This window comes from Hetaerina americana, unplaced genomic scaffold (genome assembly GCF_022747635.1).
Source record: "Hetaerina americana unplaced genomic scaffold, ioHetAmer1.1.p SCAF_2, whole genome shotgun sequence".
Lineage (NCBI taxonomy): Eukaryota > Metazoa > Arthropoda > Insecta > Odonata > Calopterygidae > Hetaerina > Hetaerina americana.
The window spans coordinates 12,783,021-12,803,111 of record NW_027286763.1 but is presented as its reverse complement, the minus strand read 5'-3'; the positions used below and the strand labels follow the sequence as shown (position 1 = coordinate 12,803,111).

At 42.2% G+C, this 20,091-nt stretch overlaps 1 protein-coding gene across 1 annotated transcript in view; it reads right to left on the bottom strand.

Moving 5' to 3' along the window:
• LOC139687552 (uncharacterized) overlaps positions 1-20,091 on the bottom strand; it is a 135,568-nt gene that overhangs the window by 26,751 nt on the left and 88,726 nt on the right. The window lies entirely within an intron of this gene.

Genomic DNA, 20,091 nt, shown 5'->3' with positions numbered 1-20,091 from the left:
GTAGCCGCTGGACGAGGTCAGATAGCTTCAGTGGCTTGTCTGCCTTCTCTGAGCCAAGTTGCGTGACGCTAGCATTGCCTGTGTTGTTTCTGTGATTGTTTACAATGTTTAAAAGAATTGAGAACGCCGCCAGTTGTGAAGTGAGGGCAGTGATTAAATTCCTCAATGCAAGAAACGTTCGCCCATGTGATATTCATCGCCAATTAAAGGAGGTGTATGGAGACAATGTAATGGACGAGTCGTCTGTTCGGCGGTGGTGTCGCAACTTCAACATGGGGAGGGGGAACACACACGACGATGAGCGTTCGGGGAGACCGTCTGTCATTACAGACCAACTGGTGAGCTCAGTTGACGAATTCGTGAGGAACGATCGGCGCGTCACAATTGATGACATCTGTGAGCATTTTCCCAATGTTTCTCGAACAATTGTTCATGAAATTGTTAAACACCATCTGCATTATGCAAAAATTTGTGCAAGATGGGTCCCTCGCGTATCTCAATCGTAGAATAATTATGTCAACGAAACCAAATGTTATTAGAAATGAAGTAGTTAGCCTCAAGTTCCATGGATCCAAGGGGTCTCGCCCTTGGCAGTCCGGCCGAGTGCCAAATTTCGTAGTGCGACAGGACGCCTAGGTAGCTTATCTGGTTTAATCACTCGATCGGATACCGAGGGAACTGAGTTCCAATCCCGATCAAGGCGAATGAGTTTTACACCCAGAATTGTTTGCATTTTAAAGCACACTCTTGTGCTTTAAAATGAGCAGGATGACTCTTTAAAAGTTACTGTCCCAGCATTTCCCGTAGTTCTTTGAATTTGTCCAAGGTAAACACCCTAGTGTTTAAAAAGATGGTTTTAACCTCGTGAATTGTGGCGCGTTGCGCACGACTACGAAGTCCTGTGACATTGAATGTACGGTATTTCGTCGCAACATCTTATTTCTTTAAAGCCCCTAGAATTTCGGAGTGTAACGAGACGCCTGAATTGATCAACTCTGTGCCCCTTTATATCATTTCACGTACTTCATTCATGCTCGTTTTTATTTTAGAAATATATTTCATCCTTTCTCTGCGTTTCTATTAGCATTCACTTCATTGAAGGCTTTATGTACCACGCCAGTGAGCCAGAGACAACAATTCATTGGGTGATTTCAAGGTTGAAAATGGTAGCTCCTCCACTATCACGCAAAATGTTCTTCATAAATGCTGTATTAAAGAGCATACTTTTTATATTAAAATAATACCGAGGACTATAAAAAAATATCCGTATGAGCTATGACGATTCATATTTTCTGCAAGTTTAGCTCAGGTATTCGTTAAGCGTAAACCCTTCTGCTGTCGAACATTTCCTTGAGATTTCCGATTTTTTTTATTAGTTTCAGCAGTATTATTTCACTCCGTGAAATTTTCCGCTTCATGCCATGTTTTGAAGTGGTAATGTACGTCCTATTTTTATTTCCTCTGCCGGGGAGCAATATGTATATTTAGAAAATTACGCATGCGCTTGGAGATCGGACGAATCGCTGTCATTGAGCGCGGATGCGATTGAATCGATTCAAATATAAATTGGTTTTGAAATATCGGAAATGATTCAAGATCGGTTGAAAAGATTCAATCTTCAAGAAAATCGGACCGAAGTGGCAATCTCCGCACTGAAGTGTCCACCGAACGCTAAGGCTGCGGTCGGGGAGTAGCCGTGTGCGTGTGTATGTGTGTGCCCATTTTCAGTGCGTGCATTGGATCCGGCGCGTGTGTGCGTACCGGTGGGGGAGGTGGGGTCCAAAGGGGGGGAAGAGAGGGAAGAGCGTGGTGCTGGAGAGGGGGAGCGACCTGACCACCTACTTTCCAGCCGAGCTGCTCGCATCCGCCTGGAGTGGCGTGAGACGACCGCCTCTTGAGAGAGGGGTGAGGGATTTGGTGGAATCGAGATCCCCTCGGATGTAGCGCTCGCCGCCTCGGGGAGGGCGTGCCGGAACGCCAGACCCGGACAAAGCCTGCTGCCGCGGGGGGCTGCTGCTGTTGCCTCCTCAGAGTCGTAGGATAATGAAACACACACGATTCCAAATTTTCTCCAGGAAACCATCTACTTCACTGAGCTTGTACTTCAAATATCCACACACTATGTCTTGATATATCTGCAGCGTCTACTTAAAACGCGCATCTTTCATCTCGGCTATTTATATTTCGATTTAAATCAGAGACCGATAAACTTATATCGTGTATTGATTCATCATTGCACTTAAATTGATATTTTGGAACTATTGATTAGAAGTTACACTATGATAAAATATGATTAATCATGTAATTAGCCGAGTGTGTAAAATGAGAACATGAAGCGGCGTTTAGGAAAATAATGGACCTCGAAGTCAAAAAATGTCAGACATAATGTTAATGCAGAAAAGTGAAGTAATTTCAAATGTCAACATTTTCAGAGCCACAGACTTAATATATGGGGCACTGCGACATACGAAACCCTTATGCAAAATACAGGAGCCCCTGATAGCACTATGTATAACTCAATTTGCTAATAACTGGAGGTCATGAATCCAACATCTTGAGACCCTGAAGGCTCCATCTTACCTCGAAGTTAAGTGACACTCTAGTGAAAACACACGTTGGGCAGTGAATGGTGGAATATAGAATTACGCCTAACGCCTCAACTTCCGTGAAACAAACCTACGTATGTGACCCACACGTAGTGTAGCTGGTAGTAGGTTTTATTCAGGGGAAATAATAACAATGAACATTTCTTAACACTTATCGGATTAGGTACAGTCTGCGGCAAAAAAAAACATAATAACGGTATCCGCAATACGTGCAAATTCAATCCCACTTAAAGCAAAAACCAATGTCAGACCATATACGAGGGTCATCCGGAAAGTAGTACCCGTTCGTGAAATAAAAAGACAAAAGTAAATATTAACAAACATAAAAAATTTTATTTGAAAGAGGATACTTTAAACTACTTCTCAACATAATCTCCAAGCAAATTAAGGCATTTGTCATAACGTGTGACAAGTTTCTGTATTCCTGCTGCATAGTCCTTCGCCGCCAGCTCATTGAGATACGCGAGGGACCCATCTTGCACAAATTTTTGCATAATGCAGATGGTGTTTAACAATTTCATGAACAATTGTTCGAGAAACATTGGGAAAATGCTCACAGATGTCATCAATTGTGACGCGCCGATCGTTCCTCACGAATTCGTCAACTGAGCTCACCAGTTGGTCTGTAATGACAGACGGTCTCTCCGAACGCTCATCGTCGTGTGTGTTCCCCCTCCCCATGTTGAAGTTGCGACACCACCGCCGAACAGACGACTCGTCCATTACATTGTCTCCATACACCTCCTTTAATTGGCGATGAATATCACATGGGCGAACGTTTCTTGCATTGAGGAATTTAATCACTGCCCTCACTTCACAACTGGCGGCGTTCTCAATTTTTTTAAACATTGTAAACAATCACAGAAACAACACAGGCAATGCTAGCGTCACGCAACTTGGCTCAGAGAAGGCAGACAAGCCACTGAAGCTATCTGACCTCGTCCAGCGGCTACTCGCGTCGTCAGCACTTCATGCGGCACGAACGGGTACTACTTTCCGGATGACCCTCGTACATACGTATGATCACATTAAATTGCCGCAAAGCATGAAAACTCAAGTATTCACACACTAGCCTATTCACACTCATATATTTAAGGGCATGATTAAACTTATAACCCTGTACGTTCGATTGGTGCCCTAACATCCCCCGCCCCACGCTCCGGCGGCGGATTACGGAGTATTGTGTCGATGCGGATGGGAAACTAAAGATCGAATATGGAGCACATATTTGAAAGTACTACGGCATCTATATTCCTTGAGATTTAAGGTTACCTTATAGAAGTAGAGGACAGCGAGGTTTTTCTGAAATAATTTTTTTATCGTCCACCGAAAATACGGACCTTATATGCATGGTTTGAATTAAAAGTGTCGAGAAAATTTCGAAAAAATAGATTTCAGACGTTGCTATAATGTCTCAAAATTCTTCAAAGTGTATCATCCCTTGAGCGTCGACACACTTTTACCCTTGCGGCTTTTCCTCGACTCGAAGGTTCCCTGTTAGGCGGATTCCGGAGAGTCCTCAAGGGTAAGCTTCTTTGACGACACTTAGGGTCCCGTGGTGGTGTCCTTTGAGGGGAGATTTCACTTTTGGGAATAGAATATAGCCAGCTGGTGCCATGTTGGGACTATGAGGGGGTTGGGGAATCGTCGCGATACCGTTGCAGGAGTTCTTCGCGAGCAGACACTCAACTCAGCTTTTGGTCGACCGCTCAAAGACCTTCGGGAGGACGAGTTTAGCGCTTTAGGTCTTTCTCTTCGCCAAATTTTCAGTGATGATGGTGTGTGCACTGTCACTCACTGCCTTACCAATGGAAATACGATCTGCAATCAAGTGCACACTTAACCGACGGCCTGAATTCAGCACTTCACACATACACGGAAGGAAAAAAATGTTACCGATACTTTTTATACAAACCTAATAGACTAGTAACTCAAAACTCAGAAGGTATCGTTACCAATTTTAAACCACTTTTAAAGAACGTGTTTGGTCTAACGTCAATGTTTGAGTAGTAGTAGTAGTTTTGAGGGGAGGCGACCGACAGCTGAGGTCATTTGCGCCATAGGGGATGGACAGAAAAGGATGAAGGGTGGAGAGAAACCCGGCGTCGGCATTAGCCTACTCTTTACGAACGGCGCCACGGGGTCCGCAGTTTAACGTCCCATCCGACGGACGGCGTACTCACTCAAAGTGCCCTCCACAAAGCACCTCAAGTAGGGATCGAGATACCTCTGAAAAATATTCAACACCGCCGGGATTTGAACCCGCGCCCTCAGGGTGGGAAGCCAGTACGTTAGCCGCCGCACCATCTCGATCCCCGTCGGGATTTGAACCCGCGCCCTCAGGGTGGGAAGGCAGTACGTTAGCCGCCGCACCATCTCGATCCCCGTCAATGTTTGAGATAAAAGAAACTTATTAATAAATTCATTCTACAGACGACAAAATTGCAACATTATCTTTCTCAAAACTCATTGTCTAAATCTCAAAGTTCATTACCAAGCATAGCAACAGTATGTTTGCAGTGCGAATTTGCCATACCGACATTTAATTGATACAGTGATTGTGTGGGAAAACGATGATATTGTGAGCGGTTGCTCAAAAACCTCTGAATAGAGATTGGCCAAAATCTCGATGGAACAAATATTAAAATAACCAAAAATGAGGGAGCAGGTACAAAGCGTAGGTCTACACAAAACCAGAGAATAATATTCGAATCCGTGATTTTATTTCCTAAGTCTCTTGGTTTCAACGCCATATCTCGCGTCCCTTCTTGGGGACCTCGGACTTAGTTCCCGGCCATCGTCCCTCCTCCCGGATAGGACTCCCCCCGGTAACCGTCTCGAGGATACTCTGCCTCTCATAATCAACACCACATTCCTGATCGGAATCGTATTTCAATGTTTCATTTCTATTTCTGTATTTCCTCAGTCTGATTTGTAATTGAAATTCCTTAGAACAACATCTCAGGTGTGAACTGCTTGAAGTAATAGCGTTGATAAATAAAATTATCTCTTAATCTAATGAACCTCACAGTAGACTTTTGCAACTTTTGGAGAAAGATCGATTAATTCTATGGGACCGTTATTTCCTACAGCAAAAAGAATGGTTCGTGTTGCTATCTCGGGGCAAAGAAAAGAATAGACACATAATAAAATAGCAATATTACGATTTTGATGACAAAAACAAAAAATAAAGACACCGACCAACTTATTATGATTATTTTTCGTTTTATGCCTGTTAATATAGGTTTTGGATGGACACAGCCTATAGAATTGTACAGTAATACATTTTCTAGCCTCTCCTGACAAAAAACAAAACCTGACATCGGACACTAAAGTAAGTTCCTCTCCAACTTCACATACTTCCTTCCTCCGTTCTTCCAACTAAAATTTTTATTCTTACCCCTTCCTCGTTTGTCTTAAGTCATCCACTCTATTACAGTCTTCAACATAAAATTCCCAATGAAAATGCTCTGCATCTATCTTTCCCCTATTTCCTTTGGATTTATCCCAACAATTCTCTATCCTCCCCCACCAAGCCTAGCAATTCTTCATTTGTTTTCCTTTCTGTCCACTTCACCTTCTCCATCTTCCTCCACGCCCACATTTCAAAAGCTACCAATCCATATCTACCAACTTGCTTCAATTACCATGTTTCCGCGTCGTACACAAATACGCTGCAAAATAGAGTTTCAATGAGTTGTTTCTTAGCCTGGTTTATCAACATTCCTGTAAAAAATTCCTTCCCCCTTGTGAAGGCTTCTTTGCTTAATGTAATTGTTCTCCTTACATCACTACTACTTTGACCATTTTTTGTCCAGAACACTTCCAAGATAGACAAAACATTCCACTTGCTCCAACTAATGAATTCGTATTTTAACATTTTACTTATCCTTTCTGTTTCTTGAAAACTGCAACACTTTGTTTTGTTTGCATATATTCTCATCTCAAACCTATCGCCCTGACCTTCCAATGCGGTCAGCATGTTTGTAACCCCTTAGCTGACTGAGGGACTAGGGCTTGATCATTAGCAAAACTAAATTATTCAATGAATTACCCACCAATTTTCATACCAGCCTCCAGCATAAAAAAATTATTGTAAATAATTTTAGAGATTGAAATCAGTTTAAAATATTAAAAAACAAATTTCAATTCTTAAAGATTAAAGCAAGGCTATGGCGCCTGTTTTCGTTTTCTAAGTTTTATTGAAGATTGCGTATTTGCGGATTGCCTCAAAGACGTCTTTCCCATCTATAAGGCTGGCCATTAGCTATAAAAACCTTCTCTTTGTAAGAAGACTCTCTGGACACGGCCACGGAACACTCAAGGCCAGGAGAGGGCGTCATTTCGATCTTATTTTGGAATTGAAAATGCCTCAATGACCCACGTCGGGGCGATCGTTCCTTTGTGATGTGAGAGCGATTTGCGCCAGAAATGATGGAAGAGTAGATCTTTGATACAAAAAATAACGTAAACTATTTCTTTGAATAACTAAATAATGATTGTATCGATTGAACTTCCAAACATAAGGTACATAGCCTAGCGATACCGCAAGAAGGTGATTTTTCCAACGAGTTTCACGTGCAAAATGACACAAGGATAAAATGCCGAAAGTTTTCTTCTGTATTTTACTGGCTGAAGCTTCACCCTGGCTCGAAACGCACGCTTTGCCGCTGAGTGGATTACTTCTAATGAAAGATTTTGCTAATCACTCCGGCATTTAGATGAAATGTCTACGTGGCGTGCAATGCACCTCAAATCAAAGATCAAAGTCTTCTGAGGTTTACTCCGCGTCGGTCAACATTGCTTTGGGACAACAGTTTCGCCCGCGTTTGCAGTCGACGCCTCCTGGTCAGAAGGGCTTGATGCTGATTCGATTTAAAGGTTATTTATTTGAATGTTTAATAATCAATATTTTACAAGCTCACTGATATTTGAAAGTCACCAATCAGAGAATAATAAATACCCGTTATAGGCCGGAGCCTCATTAGTTTGGATTAAAATTACGTTGAGGCACGGTGCAAACAGTTATTATTTATCCAGACAACATTTCAATTACCCCACTATCACCTGCCGAAGCCTATTAAGATCCGATATTCGTTCAAGGGGTGCGGTAAACAGGTAATAACCGCTGATTTCGATTTTATAGGATTTATTTCCATTATTTACCACATATGTACAGCGAAAGAAGTGATAAACTCTGAAGCAAATAATAATAACATAACAGAAGCACCGTTTTAGGATAAGCTCCTCTTCGGGGTAGAATAATAACAAAAAGAATAGAGAAAAAGATGAAGCGGAAGAGGCGGGAAAAACCTTTTAACAGGTCGACGGGAGCGGCATCGGCCAGGTACGTATTCACCCGCTGACGGAGGGAAACTCGAAAAACCTCCATCAGGCCACCAGAAGAATAAAACATAACTAAAGATGTAAGAAGAAGAAACGGTGAAGGTTGTAGCAATGCGTAAAATATAACGTAATATATTGTAACAGCAAACCAAAACACTTAATTAAAATATTTATAATAAAGTCACTGGACACTGTGTGATGTGCACATGACACTAGACACTGGTGCGCTGATGTTTTCCACCGTCGAAGAGTCAGCGCTTCTTCATAACCGCTTTGGCAGTACCAGTCATTGACTCCCTAGGTGTGAATGGCTTGCTTAAGCCGTACCGATGAGTAGGACTCGCTCTTAGCGGTCAATTTACAAATAAAAACATGACATTCCTGGAACGTGACGGTTGTATATATGGTGTTTGCGTGAAAAGGAAACTTACGTACAAACCACTCCCGGTGTCGTAAAACTGTGGAGTCGACGCCCGTCTAAAATTGAAATTACCCACAATTATGGATTTTTTATTGATTCTTCTTTTTTATTTATTTTTCCTGAATATATTTCTTTTTTGATACTATTTTTTTTTAGTTTTAATGCTGAATTATTATTTTATCTATTTTTATTTATTTCAATGTAAATTTAAGTAGTAGTATTTAGGGGAGGCGACGGACAGCTGAGGTCATTTGTGACGTAAGGGGTGGACAGGAAAGGATGAAGGGTGGAGAGAAACCCAGCGTCGGCATTAGCCTACTCTTTACGAAAGGCGCCAAGGGGTCCGCAGCTTAACGTTCCATCCGACGGACGGCGTACTCCCTCAAAGTGCCCTCCACAAAACACATCAAGTAGGGATCGAGATACCTCTGAAACATTGTCAACATTGGGCCCCTGAGGGCGGGGATTTTAACCCGGGCCCCCTGGGTGGGAAGCCAGCCGTGATCCAATTCGGTAATCAATCCAACTTCGTGAGGATCCCATATTCTCGTACTTGCAGCATGTTCTAAATGAGGACTAACCAGTAAAAGATCACATTTCTCTTTGACCTTTTAAACAAATTTACTTAGTACTCTTCTAATGACTCTTCTAGTACTCTTCTAATTTTTTGTGAACCACTGAAAAATATTCAACCCCGCCGGGATTTGAACCCGGGCCCTTTGTGAGGGAAGCCAGTATGATAGCCACCGCACCATCTCGATCCCCAATGAAAATTTAAGTAATATTCATTTACTCCTGATTGAATACGAGGAAGATGAGCTGAGATGTTGAAGAGAGGCAGCAATGTGGTTAGTAAGAGTCGTCCCGGCTATCATACCATTCTTCATAACCGCTGGTTTTTTCCCATCTTATACTCATATACTTCCCCCTCTACCCAATTACGCCCTGATTGGCCAATTGATAACCCATCCACTCGAGTGTTCTCAGGTTTAAAACGCATTTCCAGGTGCTGGAAAGCATGTAGCCGTCTTCTGTATTGCATTTGTTTGATGTTTTGTGGATTTCTATGGCTTTTGAAATGAGTCGCGGGAAGTAAGAGCTTTCTTTTACCATTATTTCAGCGTTTCCGAAGTCAATGTTGTGGGTTGGTCCAGTCCAGGTGTGCTCTGTAATGGCAGAGAGGCGCGGCTGTCTATTCCTCGTCGACCTCTCTGATGTTTCCGTAAGCAACATTTTAGTGCCGCGGTCCAATGCAGGAACCTCCACGGCTACATTTCACCTCACAAACACCACTTTGAATTTCTTTTGGGAGTGGGTCTTTAGCGTTGCAGAGGAGGTCAGATGTCCTCGTGACACAGTTCTGCCGCGTAACTACATATGTTGTATTTGGCGCACCTGGTCAGAGGAGAGAGGCATACAAGACGGGCAAAAAACCAGCATCAAGCACTTTTGAGCCGAAGACTCCGACTGCAGCGCCGGCGGAACTGTTGTCCAGGTAATATGGGCCGACGCTGAGTTCATCCCGGAAGAATTGGATCCCCATTAGTCGCCCACCGCGAAAGCCTTCACAAGGAATCGATATCAGATTGCTCGAAGGGGAGAAAGGGGGATTCAAATGAAGTTAGAGGGCAGGAGTGAAAGCTGAAAAGCCGCCTCACCAAATATTTAGCCACTGCTGGAAAGGGTAGTATGTTCGTAGGATTTTCGGGTCGCCAGATGACGGTTGGAGTTGTGCCCTCGGGAAGAGGGCGAGAGAGGAGAGCTCCTTTTAATTTGAAGTTACCTGAGATGGAAATGGTCCCGTTCTCGCGATTGAAAACAGGCAGGAGATGGAGGAGAAGAATCAAGAGGGAGATAAATTCCGAAAGCAAAGTAATTATTTTTTAATGTAATTTATTGAACATATTTCCATGAACACTAAAAATTCTTCAAAGTGCTGTCCTTGAGCATCTACACATTTTTTCCAGTGTCTCTGCCATGACCAGTACCCGCCCTGATAGGCGTCTTTGGGGACCTCTGGCAAGATCTTCGTCACGGCTGATTGGTTCCCTTATTTGGACGAAAAACGTGTACCTTTCAGGGCTGCCTTAATCCGAGGGAACAAAATGAAGTTTGCTGTGGCGACGTTAGGACTATAGGGGGTGGTGAGGCAGCGTTGGCACCTAGTATTTGGCCAGAAACTCGTAGACTCGTAGCGCGTTGTGGCAAGGCAAGGGAAATTCATTTTGCATTACTTTTGGAATGCACCCTGAACTATGTTTTTCGAAGACAGCGGGTGTTCTATTACTCCACACTGGTGTCTAAGTTTCACTGGAGGCAGTTTCGTGAGTCTCTTATTCCCAATGTCACTGGTTGCAGAAATCTCGTGAATCGATCGGGTGTTCTGAGCAACGGGCTCCCGTTCCGCCCATTCGCAAATGTTACGTCACACCAGATGAAGAGCATCGCTTTACCACGCTCACGCCAACCCCGGCATTCTCTTCTCCCTCGCCTCACAACAATGCAACCGTGGGAATCTCTATTGAGGATGCGAATTCCAGATTCAAATCTCCCAAAGGGGCCAGCCAAGGGGGTGCGCCCCCCCCCCCGCCGCCGCGCCGTCACCCCCCTCCCCACCCCACACGAACCCTCACGGGGCCGCCAAGTATGTAACAACTCTGATATTGAGATCACGTCTTTTCGCACAATGCAAATGAATCGATTCGAAGTGAGTATTCAAATCGCACATGCGATGGCAACTCCTCGAAGGTGAACGGTGAAGGGCGACACTTTGGGGTAGAGGAATATTTCTGAATGGCAAGATATAAAAAAAGAAACACCCTGAAACAGAACTGGGAACTGAAAAATAATAATGAGGGTAGAAAAATAAACTTTGCACTTCCACAACCTTAAATGGAAGTGCAAAGTTTCTTTTTCTACTCTCACCATGAAGAAATTCCACAAAGTTAAGTCTGAAACTGTTATGTTTGAAAAATAATAAGTCACACCAGCAGCACCTAAATCAACGCTAACTGCTAAAAAATACTCGAATTTTACTCAATTTAAATATACTATGAGCGACGCATCCCACGAGGGCAGAACAGTACTCAGAATACTGAAAGATTGATTCGGCCAATCGACGCTACGCTTCTAAGCCACACTTCGTAAACCAAACACTACCAGCTCGCGTCCAAGTGGACATCGTATACATAAACTTCTTAGCTCCCTTCATGATTTCCAAAATGTCTCTTATCCATTCCTCCCTCTACCTGACTAAACCCAACATCCCCCCCTTCATAATTGGCAAACCCAAGCATCCAATGTATCCCTCGCTATCTCTCGAACCCACTCGTTCTGCTTTCTTCGAATTTAAACCAAACATCTTCTCTCCTCATCTTCCATGACCAGAACTTCATCCTTTGCATTCTTTTGGTCCATTTTATTTCCTCCATCCTGGTCCACTCAACCACATTTTAAAGTCCGAATCCTAGCTTATCCTCCTGCTTCAAAAATCTTGTTTTTATCCGTATAAAGCTTAGATCAATGTTCGGTTCTCAATAATCTTTATTTTACGTAATTATGTACTTAGGATCCCATTAATCAGCTCCCTCTTTTTCGCAAGTGTTTATTTACGTAACGTGACGCCTTATATATTTGTATATATTATATACACATATATATATATGTGTATATATATGTACATTATTCGTGTACATATAGAAAATATATATATATATATATATATATATATATATATATATATATATATATATTTATATATATATATATGCCTTTTTCAATTTTCTTTGAAAAGCCTTCTACATACGGGAAGGTTTAATTCTTGCCATGCAACTTGCACACACTTTCTTAGGAACAGCATTACTTTCGTTTTATAATGATTGATTTGCACGGCATTAGTAAAATAGTGATTCCATCTCACGATTAACGATTACGACATCTTGAATGAGCATGAAGACCGACTTGATGAGCAAGCGAGACTGAGACTTCTAGAAAGGCTCAGAAAAAACGAGTTTAACAATTACGCTAAAGGAATTACTATGGCCCCACACTATTTGACTAGATCAGGACATAAGATAAGATAAGGGAGATAGATTTCAGTACATATGAATACAAATAATCGTTCTTTCCCCGGACAATCAGGAATCACAATAGTAAAAAACCAAAGTCATTTTAGATATAGTAAATACATTGAATTAATAAGTCAGGACAATATAAAACATGGTCTATTTGTAGGCGCATGTGCATGCTAGTTGATAGTATATGTATTTGTATGCGTGTAAGTTATAACGGTTTTTTGCAAGATTATATAAGACTTTAAAGGGTGTAGAGTGGCATAAATTTGTAGGTTTTGCATGCGGTTTTATTCTATTTTACGGGTGGTTACCTAACACCCCCCGCCACACGCTCTTGAGGTAGCTTGCTGGATATGATGTAGATGTAGATGAATGTCTGAATAACAACAGCTTGAAGGTTTTAAGTGTAACCCAGACAAACACGTTACTACTTCTGGCATGCGCTTCGTCTAATTACCTTTCCAAGGAAAGTTCCAGTTTTGTAATAAATGGCGTTCTATTGACATTACTGGCATTACCAATAATATTGGATATCTCTGCCTGATAAATTAAAATATTTGTGCCCACTTAAATACCATCTATTCTTCATTATTGCTTATAATGAATTTTAACAAAGCAACGCCAAAGAACATTCAAGACCCTAAGAATAATCTCATTTTCATTTTAATGGAATCTTTTCAGCAAACTTAAATATTTCATCACTCAATATTTTGAAAAGATTAGTGCAAAATTAAAACACATTCCAAGTTACAGTTATCATCGGAAATGTTGGCGGTTTATTTAGACGGTTGAGGGCAAGGCTAGCTGCGTGCCTAGCCCCGCGTGCGGCGTGTGAAAGTCACACATTATAACGGGATAATGATAGGGGTGGTAAAAGTTCCCCATTCTCATTCCCCAGGAAGATCCGGTGCTCTGAAAATCATATATTACGGCCGCGTCTCTAGGATTAAGTCCACCTCCATCACAGCTCCTCCAAATACCCTGCTCCGGCCACCCCCACAAACGTACTATTGCCAATAAATAGGGCAAATATCTGTTTTTTAAAAATTTTTTCCCTCTTATTCCTCTGAATAGGTTGACACCCTCAGATGGCAGGAATGAATGAGTTTTACAATCTCGTCCCTTTTTCTGAGATAAGCCTCCGATCAATGGGAGAGAGGAGAGTCGCACATTTGTGCCTAAGAAGCCCGTTCCCCCCCCTACATACCGTCCCACAGCAGGAGGAGATATAGCGGAGTTTCTGAGCCGAAAGGTTCGAGGATGTAGATTTGATTTGCAGTCACAATCAAACGGATGGCCTTAAGTCTGGACATGTTATTCGACATATTTTAAGTGGAGCTACAGTGGTAGTAGTTTTTATGGAAAAGGAAGGGTAGAGAGAAACCAAGAGCCGACATTAGCCAAGTATTTTGTCGAAAGGCGACAAGGGGTCGTCAGTTTAATGTCCCATCTGACGGACATCGTACACACTGAAAATGCTCTCCACAGCGCCTAAAGTAGGGATCGGGATAGCGCTGAAAAATATTTGTTGTCTCCAGGATTTGGACCTGGGCCCTCACGTTGGGAAGCCAGTACGTTAGCCACCGCACCCCGCGGTGCCATAGGTTTGCTAGCGGAGCTACTATTCCGTACGATTGCGGCAAGGAACTCGATATGGCCGACTGCACGTTTCGGCGAGAGCCGTAAGCACCTTTGAGAGGATTAATATTAAAAAGGCAAGCTAAACAGAATTTTTTAAAACAATTCTACAAATAATAATGATAATGTTAGAATTTTGTAGTGCAAAAGTCAAATCGTTTCGACTAGAACTCCAGCCAGAATCCCTTGGCATCTGACCCTAGTACTTTTGAGCCAGTTTCACTACAGAAGCATTATCGTGCACTGCCAAATTATAAGGACCACAGCTAAAAAAAGGGTTACGAAATAATAGTGCTAGGGCTCTATAAAGGCTTGTGCTGCTTAGATCGAGTTTCACCGTTGATTTCACCCTAGAGAAATGAGCACAACCAAACTAAGCTTGAGAAGAGGAAGACAAGTGGGCCATTACACTCTAAACAACAGAAATAGTGCACTGAAGTCAGCATGAAATACGCACTGAAGTAAATTAATACAAACAAATTTTTATCACCGACACATTCAAGGAACACTGCAAGCTACCTCGAGTGCGTGTGGTGGGGGATATTTCGACTCAAGCTGTGCGAGCACAAACGTAGGTTCATACTCGAATATACGAATTCATATACGAATATATAGTATTTTCTTTGTACACACAAACACTCGTTCACATATATTAACCCATGCCCACATTTAATGCAATAATTAGTTTTTTTGACTAAATCAATAAATTTCAGTCTATAAGTATTATTACCCTCAGGTTCCATTTTTTATGCTCGGGTATTGTGCAAGAGAAGAACGAGTACTCGAATCTGTCGGTGGCGGCGAACCTTCTCGCCACCTTTTAATCATTTCAATTGACATTTTCTCTCAACGATCGCATACATATAACTGCCGCGTATTCCAGATATGGCCTAACTAACTGGGAATGAAATTCTTACTACAGTTTTTATAATATTATTATGCAATCTACCCAATATTTTTCAAAGAATTTTCTTTCATGGCGCCACTGAAAACACGGAGAGCAAAAATATTCACTAGCCTCATGATATAGCTTATAAATAATGCTCAAATGTTGATTTCCATGATTTATAAGACTTTGCCTTGAGAATAAAGAGTCAAATAACAGCTCGAAATATTTTATCGTCATTACTTCTTCACACAAGTATAATTTATTTGGGGAAAAAACATTTTTTAAACCGTCGGCTTTTAGCCAGAAGTTAGCACTTCAATTGTCGCCCCACTCCTACAGGTAAAAAGTACAAAATGGCATTTAATGTTAGATATGTAACGAATAATCTATCTAATGTATATTCAATACGATCCGATTGTGACTGGGCAAAGTTTTGGGAAATTCAAACGGATGACCTGAACACTGAATGGGCCGCCGAGAGCGGCAGGCGGCCCGAAGGAAGTCCTGGCCCCAATTGGGTAGTCAATTAAAAGCCGGTGTCAATATCTTAACATTGCTTAGTAAGGCCACAGAAAACAACTCAATGTTCTACCATTATATTAACATGGACAGAAAAAACGGATAATGAATGATAAATGCCATTTTAAATGTTTTGAATTCCATCAATTATTAGTTTTAGCTTGCAAATCCATTAGCTCGGAAATGCCTTTATTTTTTACCTGTGTTTATTTACTACATATTATTCTGTGAATCATTTTCTTCCGCAATTCCAATCATTCTCCTCACTCACATTTCATAAACCTCCAATCTACGTCAAACCTCCTGCTTCAGTGACCATGTTTCCGCGCCGTACACAACTACGCTCCATATCAAAGTTTTTACGAGTCTTTTCTTAACATCCTTACTCAACGTCCCTGTCATCAACTCCCTCTTCCTTGTGAAAGCATCTTTGCCTAGAGTAATTCTTCTCCTTAAGTCCCTACTAACTTCACCATTTTGGTCCAAAGCACTTCCGAGATACGTAAAATGTTCCACCTGCTCAAGTTTTCGCCCTCTTATTTCAGCGTTGGCCTTTCTCTTTCTCGAAAACCGCACAAACTTTGTTTTATTTAAATTTACTCTCATCCCATACCCATTGCAATGACTTTTCAATTCATTCAGCAATGCTTGCAACCCCTTGGCTGACTGATAAACTAAAGCTTGATCATCAGTAAACCTGACGGATTTGATGATTCCCCAATGAATTTCATTCCTACTTTCAGTTCTTCCCATGCCTCTTTAGTTTCCTCCACATATATGCATACGTTGAGCATCACATAATGAACATCCCGGCTTTACTCCTCTTCCTAACACTGCCTATCCGGACTGTCCATCCGCCACTCCCACCTGAGCTGCCTGCGACATGTATAAGTTCCGGGTTAGCCCAATCTCTGCAACCCAATTAATTGTACCCAATTTCGAAAAATTAGCATAGGTAGTAGTACTTGGGTAGTACGTTGGACTTCTGATTGAAGAGATCGGGTTTCATTCCCGGAGATGTATCTGGGCACCCTCAGCTCCACCCAAGCTGTGTGATTTTTTGGATAGCACATATTCCCGGGAAACCATAGGCAGCACAAGGAAATTAAGTACCACCCCCCCTACCCTGATAATCTGTAAATTTCACCCCTCATTGGGCTTAGTACAATACAATACCCGCGCCAATCAATTCGATCATCAACTGTTTTTTTAAAGTTAATTTATGAAAATAGATTTAATTTTTATGAAAATCGTGAAACTAACGGACTTTTCGGGGACAAAAGGGACCAACAATTGTGCTCGACGAGGAAGCAGACTTGGACCATATTCGGAGGCACTCGAGAGGACGTGGGGGTCCTATCATTCTGCACACGTTCGTGAGGTAATGTGACCTAGAAATCTTGCGAAATACTGCTAAGGTGCCGAGTTGGCGAGAGGATACCGCAAAACAATGGGTCGCCGGCATATGAGGGGGAGGGGTTTGCACCCCCGCCCCCCCTCCTTCGCATACGAGCGAAGGTCGGTCCGGCGAGAGACATCCGAAGATGGACGGCGGCAAGGCAAAATGTGGCGTGCGCTCACATCTGCAGAAGCATTACGATTCGAAAGGCAGCAGGAAAGCCCAGCATCAATTATTCTCAAGAGGAGAAGAACCGCACCAATTCTACTCTTTCAACATTATTGAATTAAATGACAGACGTGACGCTAAGCTGTCAAGAACAATACGACGGCGATTCACTAGTCACACAACCGTATTTCCTGACTAGGAGTACCAATAAGAGAATGTCGGAAAAAATTTGGCAATCAGTTTCCGGTTAGGACTCAAGAGCATCAGGTCTCTCCGGACGAGTGAGACTAAATGAAGGTTAGGGCACGCAGAATGGGATTAGACATCTTAGATGAAATGAAATAACTGCTTCCTAGCAGCTTGTTTCACTAGGTAGAACATTATTGCACTCTTAAAAGCCGTAAAGCATGTCTCTTCAGCCAACATCATTTCTATTACTTGAAATATTTGACATAGTTATTGGCAAATAATTTAAGGAAATATAATTATGAGGATTAATACCTGATGTTAAATCACAGTATATCCCAAATGAAAGAGGTTTTTACAGCGGCACATATAAACTGCGACTCAGAAATCCGAACAGCGTATGCGAGAATCTGCAAATCTAATTGATTTGATAAGTTCCTCACCTACTTCCACGCATACCTCCAGCCCTTTGCAAGCCTCACTTACCATTCTCTCAACATGCGTATTGAAATGACCTGGCATAAAATAGACATGATTCCTCTGATTCCCTTGTCTAACACTGACAATCCATTCGCTACCCATAAATTTGAAGTCCGAGGCTTGTACCTCAGTTTCCGGATAAGTCGCGTATCTCTCCAGTTTACTTACGTATACCATTTGCGAAATACGAGGGTAGGCTGAAAACTAACGCACACATGCTTGTAGACCATAAACAAAATGACCTTCAGAAGCCCTCCAGGTAGCATGTGGAAGTAACATTTCCACTCAACACGCATGTGCACATTTGAGGTCGTTACATTCATCCAGTGTATTTTGAGAAGCGGAAGTATGGAGACGTGTTCCAGTGCTTTGTCAACGCGAGTTCAACAGCGTGCTGCTATCGAATTTTTAACTGCTAAAAAAGTGACTCCTACAAAGATTAATCGTCGTTTAAAGGCTGTTTATGGTGACGATGCCGTTAATAAGTCTACTGTAAAACGACGGGTTATAAAATATCGTGGATGCGAGCCTGGAAAAGCCATAGTTGTTGATGAAACGCGCAGCGGACGTCCGATCACTGCCACAGGCGATAAACATCGCAAACTCGTCGAAGATTTGATTCAAAATGACCGGTGAATCACTCAAAAGTGTATCGCAAACTATATTCGCCGAGTTTGTCTTGTTAAATTCTGCCTGACGCCAATAATCTTGCAACATGGCGACGCTCGTCCATACGGCTCCCGCGCAACTGGAGAAGCTCTGCGAAACATATAAATTGAACCGATTCCACTCCCTCCTTATTTCCCCGATCTTGTCTTGCGATTTTTATTTTTTTCCTCAACTCAAGGGTAATTATTACACCCCGGACGATGAGGTGAAGGCAGCTGTCAAGTCCTGGATTCGAGAAAATTCGGAAGAGTTTTCAGTGACGGAATGAAAAAAACCTATCGCAAGTTGGGAGAAATGTTTTAGCCTTAACGGTGACTATGTTGAACACTAAATATATGATTTTGAATCTTAAGAATTTAATGCATACAGCTACATTCTCGATGTATTCTTTTTGTTCCCATCTGCAAGTGATCTTATTATGCCTATGGCAACATGGTATGAATTCCCTTTATAAACCCAAACTGATGTCCTAAGTATTTATTGGCATTCTCTTATCATTAAACAAAAGTGAACTTCGAAAACACCATTTATTCTAGTGTTATCGCTGCTGAAATTAAAAACATATTAGTTTTAAGGGGTGTGATCAAAAAGGCAATCGAGACCGAAGGGGCCTAATCTCAGTAAAAATCAAACGAGAATGGAATTTGCTTCTTTATTTCTCTTTAATGTGTCTTTGCAAACAGAAACACTTGAACCATGTTAACGTGTTAATTGGTTTTTCACTTTCTTAAGTTCTCTTTTTCACGTGTTCACCGTTGAATTGGTAACTGCCTCCATTGCTCGGAAAAAAAACCACTTGACCCCATAATTTCGGCTCATTAAGACTTCGCTCCTCGGGAAATATTGCTGCACCATACACATAATTGTGCATCTAAATATTCACAAAACCCTCCATTTCAATTAAAGTGTGAGTGGCCCGAGTTACGTCAAACATCCGTACGTGAACTCGCAAATACTAGTTCATAAATGCATACGAATTTTATCAGATGAACAAAGGCTCGTAAACAAACATTATCTATGTCCACATACAGGGTTCGTCCGGAAAATAAGTGTACTGACTCCTGGGCTGGGCGCGCCACTCCAGGCGCGCCCAGCACCGCTCTGACGGGCTGCGATTGGAGGGGGGGGGTGTTGGCAAGCGACGCTGAAAAAGGCAGTCGGCTCTGAGCTGTGGTGTAGTGAGGAGCTCTGTTAACGCGAACCTCCACGCTCGACCCACGTCACGGAACGCGATGCCGAAGTTTTTGGAGCAGCGTTATTCCATCAAATTTGCGGTAAAGCTAGGGAAATCGTCTACCGAAACTGTCGGTATGATTAACCAGGCTTACGGGGAGTCAGCCATGTCCAGAAACATGATCTTTAGGTAGCACAAGATGTTCGTGGAGGGCAGAGAAGAGGTCGACGACGAGTCTTCGAGAGGTTCCCGATGATGCCTTCGCGGGAGCGTTCCAGGAATGGGAACGCCGCTGGAACAAGTGTATCGACTCACAAGGGTCCTATTTTGAGGAATATTAGCTTAAGATATGTAAAAGTGTAATAATTTTTTTTTCCTGAGCTCAGTACACTTATTTTCCGGACGAACCCTGTATATAGCAATTATTAATATTTTTGACTAAATCAATGAACGCTAGTCTATAGGTAAAAATATTCTTGTACTTTAGTTCCATTTCCTTTTTATGTTTGCGTGCAGTGCGAGA